The sequence below is a fragment of the Symsagittifera roscoffensis genome, chromosome 7 (assembly GCF_963678635.1).
Source record: "Symsagittifera roscoffensis chromosome 7, txSymRosc1.1, whole genome shotgun sequence".
NCBI classification, from domain to species: domain Eukaryota; kingdom Metazoa; phylum Xenacoelomorpha; order Acoela; family Convolutidae; genus Symsagittifera; species Symsagittifera roscoffensis.
Genome location: NC_087068.1, coordinates 31543416 through 31571163, shown reverse-complemented (window position 1 = coordinate 31571163; position 27748 = coordinate 31543416). Strand labels below are relative to the sequence as shown.

The 27748-nt window shown below is 33.7% G+C and overlaps 1 protein-coding gene across 2 annotated transcripts in view; it reads right to left on the bottom strand.

The window, feature by feature from the left end:
• The window catches only part of LOC134851138 (kinesin-like protein KIF6), a 436464-nt gene that overhangs the window by 267405 nt on the left and 141311 nt on the right, over positions 1-27748 (bottom strand). The window contains exon 1 of one of the 2 annotated variants that reach the window (XM_063867090.1): positions 1476-1486. The exons of the other annotated variant lie outside the window; for it this stretch is intronic. The gene's annotated coding sequence lies outside the window, so the exon portion shown is untranslated. Of the gene's footprint in view, positions 1-1475; positions 1487-27748 lie in introns of those variants that run through there. 2 annotated transcript variants of the gene reach the window in all.

The following is a 27748-nucleotide window of genomic DNA, read 5'->3' as shown; positions in this document are numbered from 1 at the left end:
ATACCAAGTCATCTTGAAAAATACAAGCTCAGTCTTAGCTTGAATTTCGGGCGTGCGTTTTGTGCAAGAGTAGTCATGCATTATGTAACTGTGCTGCTCTTAAAGAAAATAATGCAGTGTGCAAAATCTGAGAACAGAAAGTTTGCTTAGCTAGCCTCAATGCAATCGAAATGTGGGGCAATGTGCTAGGGCTACAATGAACCCGAAGCCAAAGTTTGATAGCTCACAATTTTTTTTTGCTCAATGGAGCCGTTAAGATCTTTCATCGGAAGGAAAGTTCGATTGATACTAAATAGGCTGAAGCAAAAGTATCCAAGGAGAATACAAACAGTTTCACCCACGCCGCTGTTAGTGATGTGGGCGTCAATGAATCAGCGAAAAGTTTGTTGCCGATTGCAACAATTAAGGTGTCCTCAGACGTAAACAGTTTCCTGACGTTGGTTTTTTGTGATTTTCCATCGGCACACTCTTCGGTGCCTTCGTCTCACGTTAACCGTCTCAGCTTACTAAAGGGCCTGTGGCTTTGACAGTTAATCGGTTCAATTCGATCACCGTTGATGAGACATAACTTAAATTTTCCTTCGAGGCAAACAAAAAAGATTTTGTTTTCAAATCGTGTGCTTTCGTTGAAGACAAAAATACACAATAAGCAGCCCACTCTATATACCCATGGGGATCTCGAAGTTATTTTAAGAGAAGACTGCTACCACGCGATTGAACACCTTGAGTATTTCTTAGGAGAGTATAATAACTAACCGTGTTCTGTTCGCCTATCAATAGGTTGGGTCGTAAGGTGTCCGCTGCCGCTGCCTCCGCTGATAAACAATCCTTATTCATCCTTAATTCTGAAACCGTTCACGATGGCAAATAATTTATCGTGTCTATGCCTTGGATTGGTAGTAAAGTCAGTCTACCAAAGAATCAATACACTTCGTTCGCTTAATGGAAAACATTGGAGCGATGATTAAATAAAGACCCTGAACTTCGCGAAACATTCTCAGACACAATTAGAGAGGAGAATACAAAAATCTTTGTCGTTACTGTCGAACCGCATGATCCAAGTAAGCAATCCGATCGCAAGAGGTATCTTCCGCAGCATCCCGTCATAGACTCAAAAAATCTGTGTGTGTTGCAATGAGTCATTATTAGGTCTTCTAAATTTCTTGAAACACGCACTCTGTCTTCGCAAATATAGGGGGAGTGATTCCCAGGTAGGAATTTTCGTCCATGATCAAATATAGCTTTGCTTTTTGTGGCATGAGGATACCACTTCACCTGTGGTAGTTCATCAGTACACTCGCTTTATTTTTGATGCACGGGATTCACTTTCATGCACCAATTTTGCTTTGTGAAAAACAGCAAATGATATCATTTCTTCATAACCTGAGGCCGCATCAGTTTTTAATGAAAAACTTCACAATGAAAACTTCTTGAACCTTATTCATGTAATTAGGATTAGCCGGGGTGTGGTTTCGTTTAATAAGTTGCGGGGTTGAAGTTGACCAAGTTTATCAGTTACGCCAATGAAATAACCTAAGGGATGGACCCCGAGGCTTACGAAACTATTTTTTTTTATCCGTCAAGAAAATATTTAAGGGTGGCGAACACTCATCGCAAGTCTTAGATCTTAAAAGGGACCCTGGGACCATGTTAAAGACCCATTGGGTTGTCAGCACAGGTGTAGATTGTCCTCTCGATAACGTATAACGTAATAACTCAACGAACCATTTTGAGTTTTGTCTTTTCTGTGTTTGGATTAGTAGACCTATTGAAAGTTAAGGCCCGTCTTTGGCTTAAGATGCTTGTAGAATTATTGGCCAAAATTGAGATGACGATTTGCCAAAAGATATAAAAACTAAGTTTCTAGAGTGGTACTCCGGTTTCCATCTCTTAGGACCTTTAATTATTCCTCGCTATTTCGTCACAGAACATGTGGATCGAATGGAGCTTCACATGTTTGGCGATAGCAACCAAGACATTTTCTGAGGAGTTGGTTTTTGCGTGAGCAACTCATAAGTTCGCACAAAATTCAAATTTTATACAGCTTTCGTAAAGCGCTCCTTACGTCAGTGAAAGCGCTTTCTATACTTTGACTAGAGCTTCAAGCTGCTCTGCTCGCCACGCGACTGAAAAACAATTTACTGAAAGCACTTACTGTTATGATCAGTTTTGTCTGTATTTGAACAGAGATTAGTTCGGTTTTGCAGCGGATAGACTCCTTGTACAAGTTATCCCTATTCGTCGTAAACCGGGTCAATGAAGTTTCCAAATCGACCACCATCGCTGAGTGACACCATTTTTTTGAGCGGCGATAATCCTGCTGATACCGTTACAGTGGGGATCTAATCGAAAGAACTCAAATATAAGAGCTGGGTTATTGGTTCGAGCTTCCCTAAGGCTAAAGATTCACCGTTTTTGTCCGATCAACATGTGATCATTAAAATTCGTTTATAGGGTTCATCTTGTGTTGTCGTTGCATTTATGTTGAGGATACTGTCTTCACTTAAACAGTTTTGCGGTACGGACTCACGGATCACCGACCCGGCTGAACTTGATGTTGCAGAAAATAAATCAAATAATCTTGCTCAGATGGAACCCTTTCCCGTTGAGGTGAAAGCACTCACTTGAGGTAAACTTAGTACAAAAACTACTAAGATTACCACATCCTCTCCATTTCTTGGTCCCGCAGGTATCACCGGCTGGATTTTTTTTCTGTTTGAATACCGAGTTTGATACTAAGCATCCGATAGCAATCGATGCCCATCATGTCCTACTTAGCGTGTTGAATTGTTTTCCGCTTTAACAGTGCAGCCAATCGCCTCAAAACTGGCAAAAAAAGTTCAAAATAAGCACACAAATTTTAGCTTTTCCCAAGTTTTTTCCGTTTTCTATTGAAATGCCCCGGGAACAAAATTTTGTAAATTTTAGCTCAAGTGCTTACATTTGATCAAAATTTTCCGAAACATCAATCTTTTTTTAAAGTTGCCGGAAACTTTGGGGCAACATTAAAATTTTGCGAACTTTGAACATAAAATTTAAAAAATGAATATTGTAGAAATATCTGCTTATTTCAATGGAGCGAATATTTTGAAAAACTTGGAAATATGAAGTTTTTGATCAAAAAATTCTGGCCGGTGAGTTATGCCTAACGCGTGCGGAAAATGAGTGAATTTCAAAAAACCATATAATTGAAAGAAAAATAATAGCTAATTTTTTTTAAAATTGCACTCACTTAATACCATTCTTTACACAGAGTTTTTTTTGGCCGCGATGCTCCCATAATTTTGTGGTGTTTACATGACGGAAAATTAGCAAAGTGATGGTTAAGAAAGTTAAAAAGCGGAAACTGTAAATTTCAATTGATTCAATGACAGTTTTGGAGCGAAACTATTTTTCGGTCTTGACCAGGTCATTTGATGCACATTCTTGACCAGGGCATTTGGCGCATTCAGGGTTTGACATGAATCGAAGAGCATTATTGAGTACAAATAGAATACGCACGCCCAATCGACTCTGTAATAAAATCATCAACCGAGTATCTTGTAACCGACTTCAAGCAAGAAACTAATTCGGTAACGCATTTTGTAGCCAAACTTCTCTCTGCTTCGCAGATAACATCTAATATTGGTCGAAGAAAAATGACGGAATTCTTATACTTGGGGTCGTTTTTTTAAATTTCAGTAAATTGTGAATTTTTAACTAGTGTTTTTGACGGAGGAATATTGTTGCCCGGAGCTCAAAAATTAACACATAATTCACATATGATCATTAAGTTGTTCTAAACTTATTTCAGGCAACCAATTTGCTCTCAATGTTAAGGTACGAGACAAGCAACAAGTAGTGTTTTTATTTTTTTTTTTTTCAAATTTTTTGTGAATAAAAGGCTTTTACTTCATAATCTCGAAAATGAAATCGCCTCAAAAATGATGATTTTTCTGGAATTGGTGTTCAGAGCGAACAAACTTCTCCTAAATCAGGGCAAAACCCATAATGTTCCGACTGCCCCTTAATTTGTATCAAAGAGGTTTGGACAAAATAAAACATCAGTTGTGAAAGTTTGATTAGTACTAAATTAATTCGACCTATTAGCTTGTCTCAATTTAACTTAAAACATTTTTTTAGCTCGGGATAGTAAGGCACGCATAAGTAAAATGATGCGATGAGCTAACAGAATTATTTGTCCGACTTTCGAAGAAAGTGACGTAATATTTCTGCTCGGGCAGGTTTTTTTTTCTCGGGACAAATTTCGACTTTTTAATTAGCCATTTTTGACGAATTTTTCTGTCATCATGTGAAACTTTGTTGTCCCGAACTATTGTTGTCCCGAACTATTGTTGTCTTGAGTTCAATAGTTAAATTGGTACAGCGCGTATGAATTGATAAAACGCCTGGCGAAATTGGTAGTTTGCACGCCCCCCAAAACTTCAAAAACTAAACGTTAAAGAATCTATCAGCATTTGATCTCAGGGAGTCACTATTTCCAATGGATCATTCAAAGTCTGTGATACAACTACTATTTTGATCATCGAAACTTCGCGGAATTTAGAAAAAACTAAGCATAAAAATTCCGGATTTTTCGAAGGTCTGCAACAAGACATTTTTTTCATTTATTTGTTCTGAGAAAACTAATCAAATGATCATCAAATAATCATCCTTTTAAAGGGACAGACAAATTAGAATTCATGAAAGAAGAGCTTCAGGCTGTTTTATTTTATATAATTATTGATTAAGAATGCAGAAGTTTTGTACAATTAGTAAAAAAAGTACAATGAATAGTAATTTGTACGTATTATTGTACATTGAATAATGATACATTGAATAAAAATTATCGAACTGCTATTTTACTGAGATTTATTGTTACGACTTTCGATACAAAAGTAACGGAATATTTGTGCTCGGGGTGGGTTTTTTTTTCTTCAGACAAAATTTCGAATTTTTAACTAGCAATTTTTGACGGAACTTTTGTAAATCATTCAAAAAGTATTGTTGTCCTGAGCTTAAATTTGAAAAGATATTTCACCTGTGATTGTTCTTAGTAAGTTATGAGTGTTTAAAGATTGCCATTTTGGCCATTTTGACCAATTTGGGACAATAAACGCGCGATATAATTCGCGCTATTAATGCGTAAGCGGAGATTTAATCCGTCTTATAAATCGTTCCAAATTGGTTGAACGAAGCTTATTTGCCATAATTGATTTGTTACAAGGAACGAAATCTATCTTTTTGTACTTTATATAGCGTGTGGGGTGATGATTTTCATTAAAATTTTCAGTTTTCATTTATTTTAGTTCATTTAATTTTTTTATGTTATTACTGCTGCTCCATAAACCTTAAAAGGCAGTCGGAACATTCAGGGCTTCGCCCTGATACGAGAAGTCTTTTTTGCTTTGTACTGTTCTGTGGAGTTCAAAAAAAGTTTCGATGTTTTAATTTATCTTCACATTTTATGGCTACCAGACATATCAACTCATTATTTTGGCTCACAACAGTATTGGAAGTATCACAGATTAACTGCAATTAGGATTAATTTTTTTCCACTAAATCCCAAGCATCATCATGACCAAAATAACTTAGTTCTTATTTTTTTAATCTAAAAATTTGATTCCTTTTTTCGGCTGATAGAAGTTTGCGGGTTTTGAAGATTTGGTTAACTATTAAAAACAAAATTATTTACCAAAATAACAATTTCACATAAAACTGATCATAAAAAATGTTTGTGCTGCTAGTAGTAGATGTTGTGGCTGATCAGAGGGGTGGTGGTGCAGGGAGACCCCCATGTTTTAAGATAGGGAATAGAACATCAGGTCTCCCAGCTATGTAATAACATTGGGTATAAAGTTTACAATGTATTAAGATAGGGAATAGAATTGGTGGTAAGGTTTCAGTGTGATGGTAAGAGAATGGTTAAAAAAATGAATTTTTTTGGATAATGTGTGGAAATGTCTAGTTTTTTCGCAAAATTCTCGGCGCGCATTACCTTATTGGTAAATATTATTGGTGTATTACGTGCAGACTGAGGAATGAAAGTTTGGCAATTAGTTTTTTGGTTCATGGTGATTCAAGGGTAAGAGTTTTTGGTTGTTCAAAAACACTTCAGAACATAATCCGATTTGGTATAATTTGACCTATTAACTTTTTTATAAGATGGCCTGAAGTTTTAAAACAGTGCTCAATCCAAGTAAAACTGTTATGAAATCTACTGAACCTTCGAAAAATTGATATATAAGAAAATGAGAACAAAAAACAAATTGCAAAGAAAGTATATAAATCACTGTGTCGTATTTGAGGTAACTCTATAATAAAAGAACCAACAAAATACTGCATCCTACATAAATATAAGACATGACATTTTTTCTTACAACTTCATTATATTGCATCAGTTCTTTAACGTTCATTGGTTTTGTAAGTTTTCCAACATCTCGAACTTGTCTTTTTAGGTAAAACTAACTAAGATGTTTCTTTGTCTGCTCATATGTAGCAACAATAAGATTTACGGTTCTGAATCCTCTGTTTGTAAGTATGAGTTTGACAGCATCATCGAGTTCTCTCTTGTACTTTGCCATGGGACTGTCTGCAGAACCTTCTAGAACCCGTTTGTTTAATCCTTTGCTGCTAAGTTTGAACTTATTGGACTTGTTGTCGAAGCAGCAAAAAGTTTTGCTACACAATCATAGCTTTTCTGTACAACTAAAATCCTCTTTGAAAAAACTCGGCTCCCATTTATCATACTTTTTATGGGTACTACAACACGTTCGAGGGAAGAATTTAGATTTTGCATCCGCCTTGAAAGAGTCTCTGCGGTCATTTTCTTCCATTTTTCGCAATTAGCTCTCTTATCTGGCTGGATACAGACGTATAAAATTTTCTTCCGCAAGAGCTAAGTAAAGCGAGTCTGTGTCCATCTCTAACACTTTAAACTTGCTTACTTCACAGAATTTGTCAAAGAAGTCATAGTAGAGCTCCAACATTCTCTGTTTTGAAAAATCCAATACTGATGTGTTCTCTGTGTTCAGTGGTTGAATTTGAATTATAACAAAACTTATCGTGTTTTGAAATTGTTGCCCGAAAATTTTTACCATTGACTTACCATGTACCAAAAAACTAATTAAAAGACCGTCATTCTACAATCTACATGTAATTATTCAGTGATATTTAACAACTACATAACGCGCGCGCAATTTTTGCGAAAAAAACTAAAGATTTCCACACAAAACTGCAAAAAAGTTCGTTTTTCTTACCATTCTCTTACCATCACACAAACCATGAAACCTTACCATTGGTATTCTCTATCCTAATACATTGTAGATTCTATACCCAAGTTAATACATAGCATGGAAGACCGGAAATCTATAACGTATCCTAATATATGGAGTCTTCCTTTAGCTCCAATATCTACTTCTAATAGGTTGGTTCGTAAGGTGTCCGTTGCGGCTTCCTCCGCCCGCTGGTTCTACTTCTTCATGTTTTAAAAGTGTTGTGAAGATTTCTCTTTCACTGGTCAGATAATATCCTGCTACAAGTTGGAATCTTTTGGGTCTTACAAAGAAGTCGATGCCAGTTCCGCCGCGGATAAGCAATCCTTAGGAGAAACCTTGATTTTCGCGAAAATTACTCAGACACAATTAGAGAGGACGTTACGAAACGCTATGTCGTTACTGTCGAACCGCATGATCCACGTAAGCAATCCGATCGCGAATGGTATCTTCCGCAACATCCCATCGTACACACAAACAATCTGTGTAAATTGCAATGAGTCATTATTGTGTCTTCTAATTTTCTGGAAAAAAGTTCACTCACTGGTGGTAAATTTAATAAATAAAATACTAAGAGTGCACATACTCTCCATTTTTTGGTCCTGCTGGTATCATTCGCTCTAGGGGCCTGTTTTTTGCTGATTGAATACCTAGTTTGATAATAAGTACCCGATAGCACTCGATACCCGTCATATCCTAGTTTGCGCGTATAACTGTTTTCCATTTTAGCAGTACAACCATTCGCCTCAAAACTGGCAATAAAAAACTTCAAAATGAGCAAAAAAAAAATTAATTTGTCCCATTTTTTTTCTGTTTTCTATTGAAATGTGACGGGAAACAAAATTTTGTTAATTGTAGCTCTAGTGCTAGCATTTGATCAAATTTTTCCGAAAAACAATCTTTCTCTAGAATTTGCTTGGAAACTTGGGGCAACATTAACAATTTGCAAAACTTTGAACGTAAAATTTGAAAAATGGAATTTATAGAAATATCTGCTTATTTAAATAGAGCGGATATTTTGAAAAAATTGGAAGTATGATGTTTTTGACAAAAAAGATTTCCGGACGGTAATTTTATGTCAAACGCGTGCAGAAAATGAGGAAATTTCAAAACATCAAATAATTGTAAGAAAAATGACCGCTGATTTTTTGAACATTTCCACTCATTTTTTAAACTGATGTTTTATTGGCTTGGATTCTCCCATGACTTTGTGGCGTTTACATGACAAAAAATTAGCATAGTGATGGATTAGAAAGTTTTGATTCAACGACAATTTTTGAGCGGAACTATTTTTCGGTCGTGACCACGTCATTTGACGCACATTTTGACCCTGGCTTTTGACATATTCAGGGTTTGACATGAATCGGAGAGCGTTATTGAGTTCAAACACAATACGCAAGCCCAATCGACTCAGTAATAAAATCATCAATCAAGTAACTTGTAACCTACTTCAAGCAAGAAATTATTTCGTTAACGCATTTTGTAGCCAAACTTCTCCATAATTGCTGTCTTACCAAACTATCACCTTGTACTTATATGGTTTGAGTTTTTAAAAAATCATCAATTGTTTTAAAGCGAAAACTGCTTCATAGAACTTATAATGCAATAGGCATATTAAAGCCTTCGCCTTGATACGAGCAGTGTTGTTAATTATATCGGTACAGCGCGCATGAATTCATCAATAGCCTGACCAAAGTGGTAGTTTGCAACACCCCCAAATTTTCAAAAACAAAACGCATTTAAAGATTCGGTCTGCATTTGATCTCAGGGAGCCACTATTTCCAATGGGTCAATCAAAGTTTGTGCTAAAACTACTACTTTGATCACCGAGACTTGGCGGAATAAAAAAGCATAAATAGACGTTTTTTTTTCAATGATTTTGTTCTGAGAAAACTAATCAAATGCTCATCAAAAAACCATCCTATTAAAGGGACAGACATATTAGAATTCCTAAAAAAGTAGCTTCAGGCTGTTACATTTAAAGAATGCAAATTTTTTGTCAATCTTCATATCTACATTTTAATGGAAAACACAACCAGTTTGAAAAGTTTCCCATAAATTTTCATTAAATCGCATATACTTTAAACATTTAGGAAAAATGTTCATTGAAAAATATTTTATACCTAATATTATACCTTGAATAATGATACATTGAATAAAAACTTCGAACTGGTTTTTTCCAGAGAACTGTTTGCTCTGTACTGTTCACTAAATTTCAAAAAAAAATTCGATGTTTTGATCTAGATTCACAAACTATGGCTACCAGACATATCAACTCATATATTGAAAATCTACTGGCTCACAACTGTATTGGAAGTATAACAGATTAATTGCACTTAGGATAAACTTTTTTTTTCTTCTTTCCGCTGATAATAAAAATTTGCGGTTTGTGAAGATTCCTAAATCAAGTATTTTGTTTACTATTAATAGCAAAAATATCTACCAAAATAACCATTTCACATGAAACTGATAATTAAAAATGTTTGTTCTGCTAATATTAGATTTTGGGGCTGATCAGGGGAGAGAGAGACCCCCATATTTTAAGATAGCGAATATAACATCAAGTCTCCCAGCTATTTATTAACATTGGGTATAAAGTCTACAATCTATTAGGATAGGGAATAGAATTGGTGGTAAGTTTCAGTGTGATGGTAAGAGAATGGTAAAAACGATTTTTTTAAAATATTGTGTGGAAATGTCTAGTTTTTTCGCAAAAAACTTGGCGCGCATTACCTTATTGTTAAATATTATTGAACTATTACGTGCAGATTCTGGAATGAAGGTCTGGTGATTAGTTTTTTAGTTCATGGTGAGTCAATGATAAAAGTTTTTGGTTGTTCAAAAAAATTTCAAAACACGATCAGATTTGGTATAATTCGACCTATTAACTTTTTTTAAAGTTAGTCTGACGTTTGAAAACAATGCTCTATCTAACTGAAACGATGCTGCAATCAACTGAAGCTTCAAAAATCTTTTTTTAAGAACAAAAAATAAATTTAATAAAGTATATAAATCACTGTGTATACCGCAACTTTACAGTGCTGATTTAAATTATCCGGACGAAACGAACAAAACTTGAATTTTCAAACGCGTTTTTCTCAAATTGGGTTAAGATTAGCAAAAAGTTAAGAGAACAAAAATTGCTTAGAATTTTACCACAATTAATATGGTGCCATGTTTTCTCCGAAAATCTCAACAAAAATTTTACCCCAAAAAAGAGTCATTTTTGCTTTTTTCAATTAATCAAAAATTCCGCTGTAAACACTTTGTTAATTGATATGAAAATTATATCACAGGAAGCCTCTTACGCAGCTCAACAAAGTTTAAGAAGGGTTAAATTTCCAAAAATTTGCGCAAAATGTTTAAAATTTATTTTTAAACCGAGATTCTGGGTTTTATATAGTAAAAATCACATTTCTTGACTATCAAGTTAAAATTTTTTCATTTATACTGGTTTTTGGAGATATAACCTTTCTTAAACTTTGTTGAACTGCATAAGAGGCTTCCTGTGATTTAATTTTCAAATCAATTAACAAAATAGTTTCAGCGGAATGCTTGATTAATTGAAAAAAGCAAAAATGACCTTTTTTTGGTGAAAAATTTTTGTTGAGAATTTCGGAGAAAACATGGCACCAGATTAATTCTGGTGAAATTCTCAGCAACTTTTGTACTCTTCATTTTTTGTCTAATCTCAACCCAATTTGAGAAAAACGCGTTTGAAAATTCAGATTTTGATCGTTTTGTCCAGATAATTTAAATCAGCACTGTATAAGAGAAAAAAATCTACAAAATACTGCATCGTGCATAAACATAAAACATGAAATTTTTCTTATTAGTTTATTATATTAGTTCAGTTTTCATAAATTCAATGGGTTTGTTTGTATTCCAACATCTTGAACTTGACTTTTTGTATAAAACTAACTAAGTCATTTCTTTGTCTGCTCATATGTAGCAACAAGTTGATTTACAGTTCTGAATCCTCTGTTCGTAGATGTGAGTTTGACAGCATCATCGAGTTCTCACCTGTACTTTGCCATGGGACCGTCTGCAAAATCTTCTAGAACCTGTTTGTTTAATCCGTTGCTGCTAATTTTGAAATTATCGGACTTGATGTCATAGCAGCATTAAATTTTGCTACACAAACATAGCATTTCTGTTCATCTAAATTCCTCTTTTAAAAATCCCGGGTCCCCTTTATCATTCTTTTTATGGGTACTGCAACACGTCCGAGGGAAGAACTGAGGTTTTGCATCCACCTTGAAAGAGTAACTGCAGTCATTTTATTTCCATTTTTTTCCTAAATAGCTCTTTTATCTGGCTGGATACAGTTGTGTAAAAAAACTTTTCGCAAGATCTAAGTAAAGCGAGTCTATGTCCATCTCTAACTCTTTAAACTTGTTTACTTCACAGAATTTGTCAAAGAAGTTATAGTAGAGATCCAACTTTCTCAGTGTTGCATACTGCAGTATGGAAAAACCAATATTGATGTGTTCTCTGTGTTCTTCAATGGTTGACCTCAATAATTCGACCTCATAAAAGTCTTTCTCAACTGTGTTCAGTCTTTTCATTGATTGCTTTATGACTTTTTTCATCATTCAGATATTTTGTGATTCTATGTCTGGATCTATCTATGATCCGATATCTATAAGCGCTTCAGATTAGAAATGTTTTTCCTGTTTCCCTTGGAGCAAGTAACCGAAGTGATAATCTCGGGAGAAATATTATCAAATAATCAATTCGACAAATTAGGAACAGTCGCTAAAAATTATAGTTTTTTCGAGTTTTCAGGTTCCTATAAAAATTTTGTAACTTTTTTGGGATTTTTCATTGTTATTGTCTCTGTACTATCTATTTTTTTTCTTCAGACCTAAATTACCAGAAAACGTAGACAATGAAAATGTTCAATTGAAAACCCGAGAAATTTGGTCAAGCTAGAGTGTAAAACAGTGTTTAACAACTTTTGTCCAGTTCCTAAGACTATTGTATGGAACTTTGTTGATTCAATATCTAAATGCGTGTAAGTCATTAATCTTATTTTTTTATCCTAAAATGCATTATCAAGCCATCATTTTCTTTGCTTTTAGACAAAAATCTGAAATAATTGCAAAGATGGATAATTTTCTTACTTCTGCAAATTATTGAAAGAGGTCCTGAGCACAGGTTTAAGAACATGGGATCTTACACCTCTGATAAAGTACCTCAACTAACAAAATACTCTTTCGCAATCATCGACTCAGCTCCAAGCAATGATTGAGTAGAACAATGGATCATGATTACTCTACTGAACAAAATTTACCAGTCTGCTGATTCTTTGATCCAAAAAAAACAACTTATTCCTTTCTAACATAAAAATATTGGCAAATGGTTCCCAGAAAACTATAAAAAATTGATACTTTGTGTGGATTTTATACAACTTGTTCAGCGGTAAAGATACTATACGATGAAGTGATTTATATACATTCTTTTTAATTTAATTTTTGTTCTCAAAAAACTCGATTGTTCGAAGTATCAGTAAATTTTAGCATTGTTTCAGGTAGATTTAAAAAAAAAATAGGCTCACTTAATAAAAAAGTTAATTGGTCGAACTATACCAAATCATATCCTGTTTTGAAGATTGTTTGGAAAGTTTTCAAGTTTTTCACAAAGTATCTTGGTTTATGTCCAAAAACTCTCACCATTGAGTCACCATGAATCAAAAAATTATTTACCAGAACTTCATTTTACAATCTACACGTAATACACCAATAAATTTTACCAATTAGTTAATGCGCGAGGAGGTTTTTGGCAAAAAAACTAGACATTTCCACACAATATCCGAAAAAAGTTTCATTTTCTTACCATTCTCTTACCATCACACTGAGTTCTTACCAATTCTATAACCTATCTTAATATATTGTAGACTCTATACCTAATGTGAATACATAGCTGGTGAACCTGATGTTCTATTCCTTATCTTAAAACATGGGGTCTCCCTGCACCCCCCCGATCAGCCCCAACATCTAATACTGCTCTTGTTTTTGGGACTAAAACCCACTATTAGAAAAAATATCAGGGGCAAATTTTAAGTTTATGAAGGTCCGCCAGGGTGCCGCTCAGTTACTTTTCAATTAACAAATATTGCAAAACCAGTGTTTTGTCTAAAAGTTTCTTCTTAAGAAATGAGAATACCCGCCCTCTGTTGAAAGAGAAAATAATAGATTATAATGAATTATTATTGTCGGACTCCATAAAATTCAAAAAGGACTGATTATAATTCATTAAAATGGGTTTATAACTTTTCGAAGCAATGAAAATCATGATATGGATTATAAATGATTATAATCAATTGTTTTTTGAAAAAATCTTTCTCAATTTTTATTTAAGTCTAATCCATTATAATGGATAATAATCCATTATTTTTCAACAAACGTCATCGCTTAATTTTGTTTTTTTTTTGTTTTGTTTTGTGCGCTTTTCAGTTGGTGAAATAAAGAAACTATAAGTTTGTACTTATTGCCAGGGGTGGATTTAGGGGGGATGCCCCCCTTTCAGAGATTCGAAACCCTGCTGACCCACAGGGTCCCCCTTTGAGATATTTGAGATATCCCTTTTTGGTGACGGATCATTAAATTTTTCTAAAGGCGCCTTCGTCAACTTTTGTGCGACGCAACTAAAGTTTTGAAAACGCTTTTAATGCTTTGAGAGAGCTCGGAGAATCAATTTGGTCGATCTAAAAAAAGCCCCCCCCCCCCTCCTAGATCCGCCCCTGTTGATAGCTTAAACCTAATTTAAATTTGATTTTTACTGTTTTTTTATGCAGAATAGCTAAATTATTATCTATTATAATTGATTTTTTAGTGAGATAGTGTTTTGATGAAAAAAGGGATTATAGGAGATTTTCGGAAAAATTAAAATCATTTATAATTGATTATAATTTCTTAAAATGTCACCAAAATGCGACAATAATGGATTATAAATCGTTTAAGCATCAAAATTTAGCGCTTATAATCAATTATAGTTTTACTAAAAGTACGATTATAGTTATAATATAATCGGTTATTTTCTTTTTACTGAGTACGGGTAGGACTAAGTTCTCATGTTGGAGTGACGAATATGTCCGGCAGGAAAGCAGATAGTGTCTAACAGATAGAAAAAATTATGTGGGAAGCAATCTTCGGACCAATCCCAATCGGAAAAGTTTGATTAATGAGATTTTATTTTCGTTGCTTCATTTATAAATTCATTAAATCAGGCAGTTTTATGAAATTAGTCAATAGCTTCATGTTTGGTTTTGTTTTTCATAGATAATCAACCTTTACAAATTGTTCCATGAACGATGTGATATTTGATTCGAATGGTTAGTTTTTCAGCTTCTGAGGACATAAGATTGATTTGTAATAATTAGAGGTCTCCGTTTGAGAGATGTTGTCTCTTTAGTTGCACACAGTTTCCAGTTATAACTCCATTTTTTTCGAAGATAAATTCAGGACACTTTTAGTATTAGAGCAAGGGTGTCGGTATATTTTTGTACTTTAGAGCATTCAAAGGAGTTATGAAGAAAATGTCAATGTGAACCAAAATTAAAATTAGTAAATTAAATGAATCGTTGAACCAAGAACAACACAGGAGGTAATCAAGGCTTCACTTCCTCTCCAATTGTGGCTTGAGTCTCTGTTTCCCTCTTGTTGCATGCCGGGCCCATTTTGGCCCGTTTCCTCCCTCGAAACGTAGCCTGCATCCTTGATTAGTTGCATCAGGTAGTAGTAGATATCCTTTTCTTCCACTTGAGAGGGAGCAGCAACAGGTTTGGTTGCTGGAGGTCCTGATGACCCGGGAGGTCCAGAACTTCCCGATGGCCCAGGGGATCCCGATGAATTCACTGATCCGGTTGGTCCAGGTGGTCCAGTGGATCCCGATAAGTTTGCTGATGTTGATGGTCCTGATGATCCGCCTGTCGAATTCTGACTCGTGTTGTTTTGTACTGTTGTATTTGACTGAGTATTGTTTGACGCCTCGGTGAAAATCAGAATAATTGAAAAAATGGTAAATAAAAAACTCAAGAAATGCTTCATATTTGTTGGGCCAAAAAATCAACACTTGATCAAAAGATTACGTGTCAAAGTGAAAAGTCATTTAGAAGTCATGAAACTTTCGTCAAACTCTCTTCCCGCAAGTTAAAAACTCGATGTTCAAAATAATGCGGCATTTTTTTGCAACTGGCAACAACTCCTGATAGTTAGAATGCAACTGTAGCATGAACAAACATTTTTGGAAAATTATCAACCTTTAATTGAAAACTTGAAACGAGAGTTGTAACAACTCTCATCAAAAAACTTTTAAAAATTGGATAGTAAACTATTAAAAATTCATCAGGCCTTCGAATACAATGGTGACTAAACGCGGGAAGTGAGGGGTTAAATATGAAGAATTGTGTTTATAAATAATTAGTCAACATGTCAATCAAAATTTTTTTATAAATAGAAATATATATTGTATATATTTTTTTAATATATTTCGATTTTTACATATCGAAATTCGAAGTGGGGGAGTGGTGAAGAGCCAACAAACAACCAGACTGGCCAAAAAACAACCAGACCTCCATTTTTTTTAATTCAGAAGGGCCAAAAAAACTGAAATTAAAAAAAATCGAGGTTTTTTGTATAAATATCCACCCACACGCCTCATTATGTACAAAGTGATAGACCTTGCACCTTTTAAAAAAAAGACTATAAAAATTAAGCATATAAGCTTCCTTGAACCAATAGGGAAAGATTTGTAATACGGATTAAATCTCCGCTTACGTGTGAATAGCGCGAAAAATATCGCGCGTTAATTGTCCCAAATTGGTCAAAATGGCAATCTCTAAACCCCCATAATTTTACAAAAAATGATCACAGGTAAAATATCTTTTCGAATTTAAGCTCAGGACAACAATACTTTTTGATTGATAAAAAAAATTCCGTCAAAAATGGCTAGTTAAAAAGTCAAAATTTGTCTGAAGAAAACAAAAAACCCACCCCGAGCACAAATATTCATTTTCTTCCGTTACGAAATACGGAACAGACATGCAAGAAATTTATAGGTTGCTGTTTTGAAGATATGAGACGTAGATGAGACGCAAAGGTTTTGAACGGCTTCAAAACGCTTTCAAGGGAAACTATTCAATCTTTCAAATAATTTCAATGCAGATGCTAGCATTCAAATTCAACCGTTTTTTTATCCGCTGAGCTCCAGAGGAAAGAGGAATTTCGAATCCCAGTTTTTTTTTGCGTAAGCAGGTTTCAATACAAACTTAATTGTGCAGAATGATATATCATTTTTCGAACAATTTTATCCAAATTTTCCAAAAGTTTGGCATAATAGACTAATAATCGGTCATCTTAATGAGACATTCAAAAATTTTGATTGTTTTTTGAACTAACTCCTTTCGATAATCTTACATTTGCCCATAAAATTTATGCTAAAAAGAAAAAGTCATATTGAAATAAGAATAGCTGGTTACTGCGCTTGTAGCACAGAATGTTCCCACCAGAATCTAAAAAAAAAGTTTTTTCAAATTTTGGTTGTTTTTTTTTGACCTTGGGTGATGAAGGGATCTGAACAAAAAGCAAGGTACTAGGTACAATTGACAGCCGCTTCAAAATATGCAAACTGAAAAACACATTTTTTGGAGAAAAAAAAATAGAAAAACGAAAAAATAAATTTGAAAATTTGTTCAAGTTTTTTGCCGTTTTTTGAATTTTGAAAACATTGATTCCAAACAGGCGCTAAAGTAATTATAATTAACTAACGTAAGTCAAGTAAAAATTTGTTTAAAGCTATTAAAATCAGTCCGCTCGAAATAAGACGAAAAATCAAAAGTGTGAACTAGTTTCTCTCACCTCTGGGAATTTTTATTAGATGTTTTAATGTTGTTCGAATCACGACTGTAAGGGCCTTAATCTGATATGTCACTCAACGCAACCCAATCAATATATGTCGTAGCTGATTTTGAGCCAAAACCAATAAGAAAAAGAAAAAATCAATGAAAACAGACCCGAAAACAAAGTTCCTCCCCCTTTTCACTGGTCGGAACAACAAGGATAACCGGTTGTTGTGATATTCCAACAACATGCATAAAACATTTCAGTTTTTTTCTACTCTTGCCTTTTTTGTTTTATATGGAAAAAACTATACAAAAGCATACAAAAAAGGGAATTAGGTTAACTGACAACAGTTTTGTCTAGATAGAGAATAACAAAATCTAAATGATTTTTTGCCTTTTTGCACAAAACTTATAGTTTTTTCAATATATATTTTTATCTTTTCCAATCAATTTACTTGTTTCAAAAGATTACTCGATCGCTTTGCTCAGTATCAGACTGAAAAATAAAAATGGAAACCAGTTTTTATTTTTTCTCGACAATGGGACTATTTTGATGTTTTTAAATTTTTATCCGAATCTTCGTTGTCGTAGATCGTAGATCGAATTGTCGTTGATCGTTGTCGTATCTGGTTTTGCGCTGAAAACAATGAAAACATCCAAATACGAAGTTTTCCCGTTTTCAATGTTTCAAAATGGATTGCAGGTAACATCGATTTTTGCACAATCAGATTTCTTTTGGGTTGATTTTATGTAGAATAGTTATCCAATACTGAAGAAAAAAAAACAAAAAAAAAGAAGCAAATATATATATTTACAAGCTTTGGCTATTCTGACGTTCTCATAGCAAAAAAATTGTTTTTGATCTTCATAGCAAGTTTCGATCCACATTATAAATTAGCAAAAACATAGCACAAGAGCAACGAAAGCGCATGCGTGATGTTTTTGCCATGTATTATGTACCAGAACCCTAGTAAAAACTTATCACGGCCCGGTTTGATTTATAAACACAAAAAAAACAATGGTCATAAAATTCCCTGCATTTTGTTTCTGAGAAAGAGATAGAATTTCATTTCGCAAACTATGGGAGTTGTATGGCTTGTTTTCCATTTCCAATTATTTGGTCTCACAATCAATTCTGTCCTCAAATACGCTGTTTCTAAATGAAATTCCATCAGTTATATAAACTTTCAATACCGCAGTCAATTGCTCAAAAGATTCTATAAATTTTCAATTTTTTTGTAGCAATCAAGAAATTAAAACTTCTGTAATTCTGATTGATAGAAAAAAAATTTTAATTTCGAATTTTTTTGGTTCATTTCTGATGGAACAAAGGTCAAGAACTAGAGAAAAATAAAGAAAAAACGAGTTATCAAGAAGATCAAATATTTTTACCAGCTCCAACTATTCTGACACTTGTTTAGAGCAAAAAATATATTGCTCTACATAACAAGCTTTGATCCAAAATGTTGCAGAATAGCTACAAAATTGGGTTCATGAAGGTTTTTTCTAGGAGTCTCGAACGAGAAGCGACCTAAGTATGATCATGCATGCCCCGTTTGAGCTACAAACACCAAAAACGCTGGTCTTATATTTCCCTGCTGTCATCTTATGAAAAAATGTTAGCAAAACAACTCACAGAGGTTGCAGGGCTAGTGTTTTCTGGTAGAACAAAATAGAAAATTTCACAAAATCACTTCTGTTCTCAAACAAGCACTTTTTGAAAGATATGGCACACAAACCTTTTATTTTTTGTTACCGCAGTCCCACCTAATTTATATAGTTTTTTAAAGTTCCTTTGTAGCATTTAACGGAACTCTAAACTATTTCTTCTGATTGGTGTTAGACACTTGTTTATTCAAAGAACAAACATAATACACGTGATTGATGAAAAAAAAAAACCGAAAAAAATTCAGTCTCAATTATAAGATTTTGAGTTATATTATCTTAAGAGTGCTTTGGAGTTACTTGATTTCAGGTCTTTGTCACATAGGTTTTTCTATGTGGTTTCATTAAATTTCATTTTCCTTGATGGTATATATTACCAGGGTAACTGTATTAAAAAGAAATGCAAATTTAAATACGTTTAATTAAATAATTAAAAACCCTGCGAATATTTTTGGCGCTCCTCGAGTCAAGGCTCAAAAAACTTAAACCTGATATATAACTTGTCAATACCGAAGAATTACTGTGGTACTTGATTTTGCGTGGAAAAACAAACAAAAAAGCCCGATTACAAAGTTCTTTTCAAATTTCAATTTTTGAACAACAATGAATTGCTCAAAATCTTGTTGCTCAAAATCCACATTCTAGTTGCTCAAAATATTTTTGGTTTATTTCTCATGGAATAAATGGTCAGATTTGAAAAAAAAACAAACATAAAAAATATCAAAATATCAATTATTTTTTGCACATTCCAATTATTTTGACACATTTTTAGAGCAAAGAATATATTGTTCCGAATGTATGCGTTGGCTCAAAATTTAGCAGAACAGCTACGAAGTTACGTTAGTGAAAATTTTGCCTGTGTTACGAACCAGAAGCGACCTAAATAAGATCATGATTCAAAATATCAAAAAAAATTTACAAGCTGCAGCTATTCTGACACGTTTTTCTGACACGAGCAATAATTATACTTTTGCTCCATTAACAAGTTTCGAATCAATGTTATGCAATGGCGCAAAATATAGTACAGAAGCTACAAATTTGCGTCCATGATGTTTTTGCACAAATGTTCCGAACCAGAAGCGACCTAAATATGATTATGATTACCCTGTTTGACCTATTCGCACCAAAAAACCTGGTCATACATTTCCCTGCAATTGGATTATGAAAAAAAGGCTAGAAAATCTTTTCGAAACGAAGTTTTATGACTAGCATTTTCTGATGGAGTAATACTTACGTTTTTACCACAGTATAGTTGCTCAAATTATTATTATTCCGACTTTCGATACGAAAGTAACGGAATATTTGTGCTCGGGGTGGGTTTTTTTTTTTCTTCAGACAAATTTCGACTTTTTAACTAGCCATTTTTGACGGAATTTTTTTATATCATTCGAAAGGTATTGTTGTCCTAAGTTCAAATTTGAAAAGATATTTCACCTGTGATCATTTTTCGTAAAGTTATGGGGGGTTAAAGGTTGCCATTTTGGCCAATTTGGGACAATTAACGCGCGATATAATTCGCGTTATTAACGCGTAAGCGGAGATTAATCCGTCCTAGAAATTGTTCCAAATTGGTTCAACGAAGCTTATTTGCCATAATTGATTTGTTACAAGTAGTAAAATCTATCTTTTTGTACTTTATATGGCGTGTGGGGGGATGATTTTCACAAAAAATTTCAAATTTTAGAAAAATTTTTTTCATTTTTTCTTTATTACTTTTAATTTTTTAATGTTATTACTGCTCCATAAAACTTAATAGGCAGTCGGAACCTTCAGGGCTTCGCCCTGATACGAGCAGTCTTGTTTATGTTTTCAAGTTTTTTGAATCATTCCTTGTAAACTTAATTTTTTTCTGATCGGTAGCAGACACTTGTTTCAATTATAATTCAGTAAATTTTACAATTTGTGAAAAAACTACAACAAAAATCAGTCCAAACTGTAAAAGTTCAGTTATTGTTCCGACTTTCGATACGAAAGTAACGGAATATTTGTGCTCGGGGTGGGTTTTTTTTCTTCAGACAAATTTCGACTTTTTAACTAACCGTTTTTGATGGAATTTTTTTCTATCATTCGAAAGCCATTGTTTTGCAGAGCTTGAATTTGAAAAGATATTTTACCTGTGATCATTTTTCGTAAAGTTATGGGGGTTTAAAGATTGCCATTTTGGCCAATTTGGGACAATTAACGCGCGATAAATTTCGCGCTATTAACGCGCGAGCGATAATTAATCCGCCTTTGAAATTGTTCCAAATTGGTTCAAGGAAGCTTATATGCCATAATTGATTTGTTAATAGGCGCAAAATCTATCACTTTGTACTTAATATGACGAGTGGGGGGATGGTTTTTACATAAAAGCTCAATTTTTTTCAAAACAAATTTTTTTTTTTTTTATTACATTGAAATTTTTCATCTTATTAATGCTCCATAGACCTTAAAAGGTAGTCGGAACTTTCAGGGCTTCGCCCTGATACGAGCAGTCTTGTTTTAATATATTAATGCTTCAGATGTTTTGAATTTAAGTCATTGTCATATAACTCAGTTTTTCTGGCTTTGAATCTCGTTTTGATCGATGGCAATTTGTTATCCAGGGTATTTGCGATTACAAAGATTAACAAATTTAATAGATTTGGATAAGAATTATAAAGTCTGCTTTTTGTAGCTGATTGAAAAAAATCGTCATACTGTTCCATACAATGAAAAAATGATAGTAATACATAATTCATATATGTTTTTGAAATATACAGGTTTAATGTGAGTTGTTTGAGAATAGCCATTTTTCGATGTTTTTGGCAGCAAAAAACTCACTCTTTACTGAAGCCGCTGCAAGAGACATAACACAGCAGCAATGAAAATGCGTTCATGATGTCATTGTACACAAACGGGGCAACAAGACTGCTCGTATTAGGGCGAAGCCCTGAATGTTCCAACTGCCTTTTAAGCTTTATGGAGCAGTAATAACATAAAAAAAATAAGTTCAATAAATTATTGTACTTCTGAGCTAAAAAATAATAAGATAGATATTGCACTGAAATCCTTTTTCGTGAACTTATGGGGATGTAAAGTGTGGTCAATTTGGTCAATTCGGGACAATTCACACGCATAATTTTTCTTGCTAATATTGCGTCTTAATAAGCGGAGGTTCATTCCGTCCTAGAAATTGTTCCAAACTGAATTGAGGTATATATGCCTATTTGGTTGAAAATCCCGCGATATTTTTTGACCGTCTGTAGTGACACTACTTTCAGTTTGTTTCTTATCACTGAGATTGTTTCAAAGTTGGCGTTTTACACGTCTTTTACAAATTTAAAGAATTAGTTTTACGCGTCTGTTTATTTTTATGAGATAATAGTCCAACATGTGCATTTTGCCCTCATGATGTTCACTATCCATGCACATTTAGGATTAAGACACTTCTAAGACTTTATTGCAAAAATTCACACTCTTAAAGTGTGTACTATTTTACATATCGTTGAACTCAGCAAGATTAGTAAAAAGTTAGATTCCAGATTAGTCACTGGCGCCGCCGGCATAGTTATACTACTTAAGTCCACCCCAGTCCCGTTACTCCCGTATTTACGTGCAAACTTTAAAATAGCCTCCAACGCCAGATATTGTGTTGGTGTCAGACTATCCGGCTCTTCAGGGTCCCCGCTGGCTATTCTACACGCTTTTTCCATTGTATCGTTACAACTCTGCCACTCATCTGGTTCAGCCAAGCAAATATCCACAAAACTGTATTTTGAAAACAAGGTTTGGCTGTTATTGGGTGAAGTACCATAATCACAAGCCAGTAAAAAATTGGCGTCTCCTTGATTGGTCGAGCTTGTCTGACATTTTTGCACTGAACATCCTACGCTTATGAGTTGTTCACGCATTACTAATGACAAAAACTGAATTTTAACTTGAAGATCATCGGTGTTGTTGAGCCAGCGTTCGTTTTGAGTAAAACAATCCGAGAAGTGTTGCTCTTCAGTTGGATATTCGTACACTTTGCGAGACGTTTCGTAGTACTCAATAAAAATACCCTCTGCTGCCTCAGTTTCAGTTGTAGTTCCGGCCAAGCTTTTTATAATACTAACTGAATTTTCTTGATATCCAGAACTTCCAGAAGTGCAGCCACTACCAGTCAGTTTAGCGGCGTTTGTCTGTAAGGAGCTGTCCCATGTGTACTCGGCTAATCCCGCCGCTCTTCTGTGTATGTTGTGTAGATCTAGCATTTTTTGGTTGTTAAGGGACCTTTGGCTAATACCAAAACTGTTGGTATCGGCAACAAATCTCGTTATTTTTTTGGGCGAGGGCGGAGGGCTTTGGTTAATTTCTTTTACCAATGTTGCAATGGAAAACAAATTTATGATACATCTTCTGCAGAATGACATTTCAGTGCTTTAAGGATTCAATTAAAGTAATATTGTACACTGGTGGACAGAATTAAGCGCACAACCAGGTTTTTGTTATCTAAATTGCCTGTTTTCAATGTCCATTTTGAACATAATGTACTTCGCTGAGAATGTTCCACGGCGCATGAACGTTTTTTTTGCTCAGCTTATTTGAAAAATCGTTCACCCCGATGCAAAATTTGGTGCAGATGAGGAAATCTGGAATTCTCAGACTCGGGTTTCATTGGTAAGTCATTGAAACCAAATATTGATAGTTCCATAGAAGGTAGCTTTGAGCACTTGCTCTTGGTCTGTGTGAAAACTTAAGTGATTTTCGAGAAAAAGGTTGCCCAAATGGACAATAAAAACAGCCCGCACTGACAAAAATGGTTTCGAATCGATTTAAACTGATTATAAATCGATTTTAAATCGATCCAAATTGATTAACAAGGTACATTTTACGAACTTAAATGGATTTTAAATCGATTTAAATTGATCTTATTTGAAAATTTTGAATCCATTTGAGTGACTTAAAAATCGGATTAAATTGATTTTGATGGATTTTCAGACTCACTAAAATCAAGTTTTTTGCTAACACGGCGAAAAAAACATACCCTCTAAAAAATTGTTGAAATTTTTTATTCTCGATTTTTTAAATGTAAACACTCGTGCCAGATATTATGGAATTCGATAAAATGATCCACATAAATCATATTTTAAGCCCGAAAGTAGGCAATGAAATTATAGAAAATTATTGTAAATCAGATTTTGCAAAATCCTATCTAACAAACAAGAAAAGGGTCAGAATATATTAAAATTTGATCTCATCAATATGCAACTAAACCATAGAAAATTATGGAGATAAATCAGATTTTGGGCAAAACTTATAAAAGAAAATAAGCAAAGGGTCAATAAAGATCAGTTTTTGAACTCAAACTATGCAAAAAAAAATCATAGAGTTTTATCGATGTTTTGGTCTTTTTATTTGGTCTTTTTTATGCTAAAATACGCTATGGATGTAAAAAGAAAACAGATAGGCAATTAATAAATGCAATAAAAATTCGATACTGATAAATCTTGAAGGAAAAAAATCAATTAAAATCCATTTAAATCCGTTTTAATCCCCTTAAACATAAAAACAAATTCAGACTGGAAAAAATGCATATAAATTGATTTAAAATTGATTTGGTTCAATTTTTTCAGCCCGGTTTCAAGATCAATTTCAATCGATTTTAAATCGATCCAATTCAATTTTCATCTTTTTTATTTAATCTTCGTACTTTTTTCATACTAAAATCAATCCTAATCCATTTTTGTCAGTGCGGGAGGAAAGTAAAAACCTCAATTGCTCTTAAGTTTGTCCACTAGTGTACAACAAAAACTTAAATTCGCGCTTACTTTAGTCCACTAGTCTACTTCAAATATCTTAGTTTAAGTGTCTCAGCGTAAGAGTCTCACTCATACCACGATGTCTCCAATATAATAAAACGAGTGCTTTTTTTTATAAAACTAGTGCCATATTTAAAACAAAAGTGCAATATTTGAACAACTAATGCATATTTGAAACACAAGTAAAATATCTGAAACACCACTGCAATATTCTGGTTGATAGAACAATCAACCAAAAGATAGCACGTTTTGCTCAATACTCCACGTGAATTTCATACCAAATAACTGACAGCTTTTATTGCATTTCAAATTTGTTCACATCACGACACTGCGTGTCTCGATTTATTCACACAACTTCTCGATGCATTATATAGCTGTTGCTTATCTAATACATATACCGCGCATGTTGGAGATTCAACCAACCACTATTTAAGCAATAACAGCAACATAATCACCATAATTCTCTTTTAAAGCATCTTTTGGCTAACTTAGCTGGAGTATACCTTGCTTTCATATTTAAAATCCAGCTAGGTGGTAATCCGGGTGATTTTCATAATGAAGGGAACAAACGATTGAACATTTTAAAGAAATCAAAAACGTTAGACGTTTCTATTGGCTCAATTAGTGTTAGTCAAAACCGAAATCATTGTTTACAAAAAAACCGAATATATAACAAACCAAACTTTTGCTTTACAACTTGTCACACACACACTTATTCACACACATATATATTATATAATCATGATCATCATCAAAAAATTAATTAGAAAAATCATATCAATCAAAAATAAAACAATACAACGACTCAAATTATCCAGACAAAACGCATAAAACTTAAAACTGCAAACGAACCCGTTTTTCTAACATTGGATTTATTTTAGGTGAATAATTATGAAACGTTGCTTAGATTTTTAGCAGAATCAATAGCGTGCAATATATTTTGTGAAACTCGAGCCCAAGTGGTTACCTCAAAAAAGGGATCACTTTTAACTGTTATAGTCACCCAAAAGAAACGAAAAGATTCCACTTACGTAGTTCAACAAAATCTGATTAATATGTGATCTCCAAATATTTGTATCAAATAATCTATTTATGTTTGATAGACAAAAAAAGTCTTTTTTACTATTTAAACATCAATTTTTATTTAAAACAATATGAGGTCAAACTGTGCACTAGATAGGCACTCATTCAAAGACAAATCTTTAAACAAGTTAAACAGTTGTCGGAATGATAAAAGTCAAAAAATAAAGAAGAACAAAGGGAATATCCGCTAACAATTCCTAAAATACACGAATTGGTTTTGTAATGAAACAATTATTTTTCTTGTCATTAATCAACTCGATAGATTTGGCGTAACTTTTAAATGAGTCAAAACCAAAAGTTATCCCTTTTTGGGGTAAAAAAAACGGGCTCAAATTTTGCAAACAAATCGCAAAAGTTTTGATTCTGTCAAAGTTTTTCAACTAGGATCAAAGTTAGATAGTTAATCAGGTGAGCCATACATAATCAAATCATTCAACGAAAATTTGAAAATCCATTTCTCAGCGCGCGAAAAGGTGCTCAAGTTCAAACCTAATCTGGAGGGATTATGTTCAACTCGAAAAACATGTTCAGAAACTGCAGTTGATGCAAGTTTTCATTTTTCAGAATGCTTGTTTTGATTCTTTTGAGATATAAATTATTGAATGAAAAACCTATTTGTATGAGTTTTTTTAATGCTCCCTGATATTTTCTGAGGATAAAAGCTGTAGACTTATAATTAAAACTTGGAAAAATTAATTAATTCAAAAAGCAGATAAATCACACACAATCAATTTATTAAAAACAAATATTAATGCAAACAACATGAAAATGATTGCAAAAATTTATTCAAAATTAAACATAAACTTTCAAACGGAACGAAATTACTCAACTATTTATTCGCTAACTGATTCTTCCGCATTCTGAAGTCAGCTTGCATTGTTCTTCATCAGACTTCGAACTTAGAAAAATCTGCTTAAAAGCAGCTGAGGCTTAAATCGGCTTCTTAACCATTTTTTACAGTTATCAGGTAGTTTATTCAATTTCCAGTCTAATCAGTGGTTTTGTAGCTGATTGCGCTTTCTGAATGGTTGATCTTCAGGGGACTCAAATTCAAAATATGGACAGTTAAAGAACGGTTTTCTTCTTAAAGGTGAATACCAGTCGATAATATCGCCATCATCATTGTTGATATCAGCGGTTCGCGAATATCCATGTATCACTGTCATAAGCTAATAACTCAGCTGATTGATCGATAGCAAAAACTTTCTGTCCATGATATAAGCTATAGTGATGTGAACAATAATCTTTAATGTCAGATGTTTCATCAAAACCCATTGGAGTCCTATTTGCAAATGATAATTGTCTGATATGTGCAAATCTAAAGTGCCCGTAGGCTTAAGATGTTATACCATCTGCCTTGTAGAAACTTTTATTGTCAAATGCAGATAAAAACTGTTTTTTTTAACTTTCGTCGACTGATAAAAAGTGCTTCCGGCTGATCATCGTGTTTACAGACTCCCTGATCACTTCTTTTTCAAACAGAACTGATTTACACTTTTCGTAATGAAGAGTGTTTTGACCGATCTATTATTTCTTTTAGCCCTGCGTTTTGTTCTCAAAACACTGTCTTTCATAAATTTGATTGAGTAGGCTTTGACTTCAGAAAAACAGCCTCTGTAAAATTTTTTGCACTCAATTCTTCGGCTAGTTTTAGCGGTACGTTATTTAATGCCATCACTGAACAGATAATGATTATCCGGCTAAGCACTAAAGCCAATTTTTTTCAAATTGATGAGATCTCTGTACACATCATTAGTTTCTATTTCGTAAAACAGCGAATCCTTGCCCTTTTAAGAAATGCGAACTTTCTTGTCATCAAGGCTAAAAAAATTTCAAAACGAAACTTGTAGAGCTGAAGTTCCAAAACATCGGAATTGCTGATCCCAAATAAGATGGTTTATTCGATAAAATTGTTTGTTTTTTGACAATACATTCTGTTACCATATCTTTCTTGAAGATTATAATTTTTTTGAAGTTGAATTTATTGCAGCAAAAATTTGGTTGCTGCTCGTTTGTCACCTGGATTGACTTTTGTCTCCGTTGTAAGTTCTCCATTGTTGTTTCGACGCAAGAATTTCTCAAAAGCTGGAAGAAATTTTTTTGAACTTGGAAACCCCTGATTCCTGTCTCCGTCGGTTTTT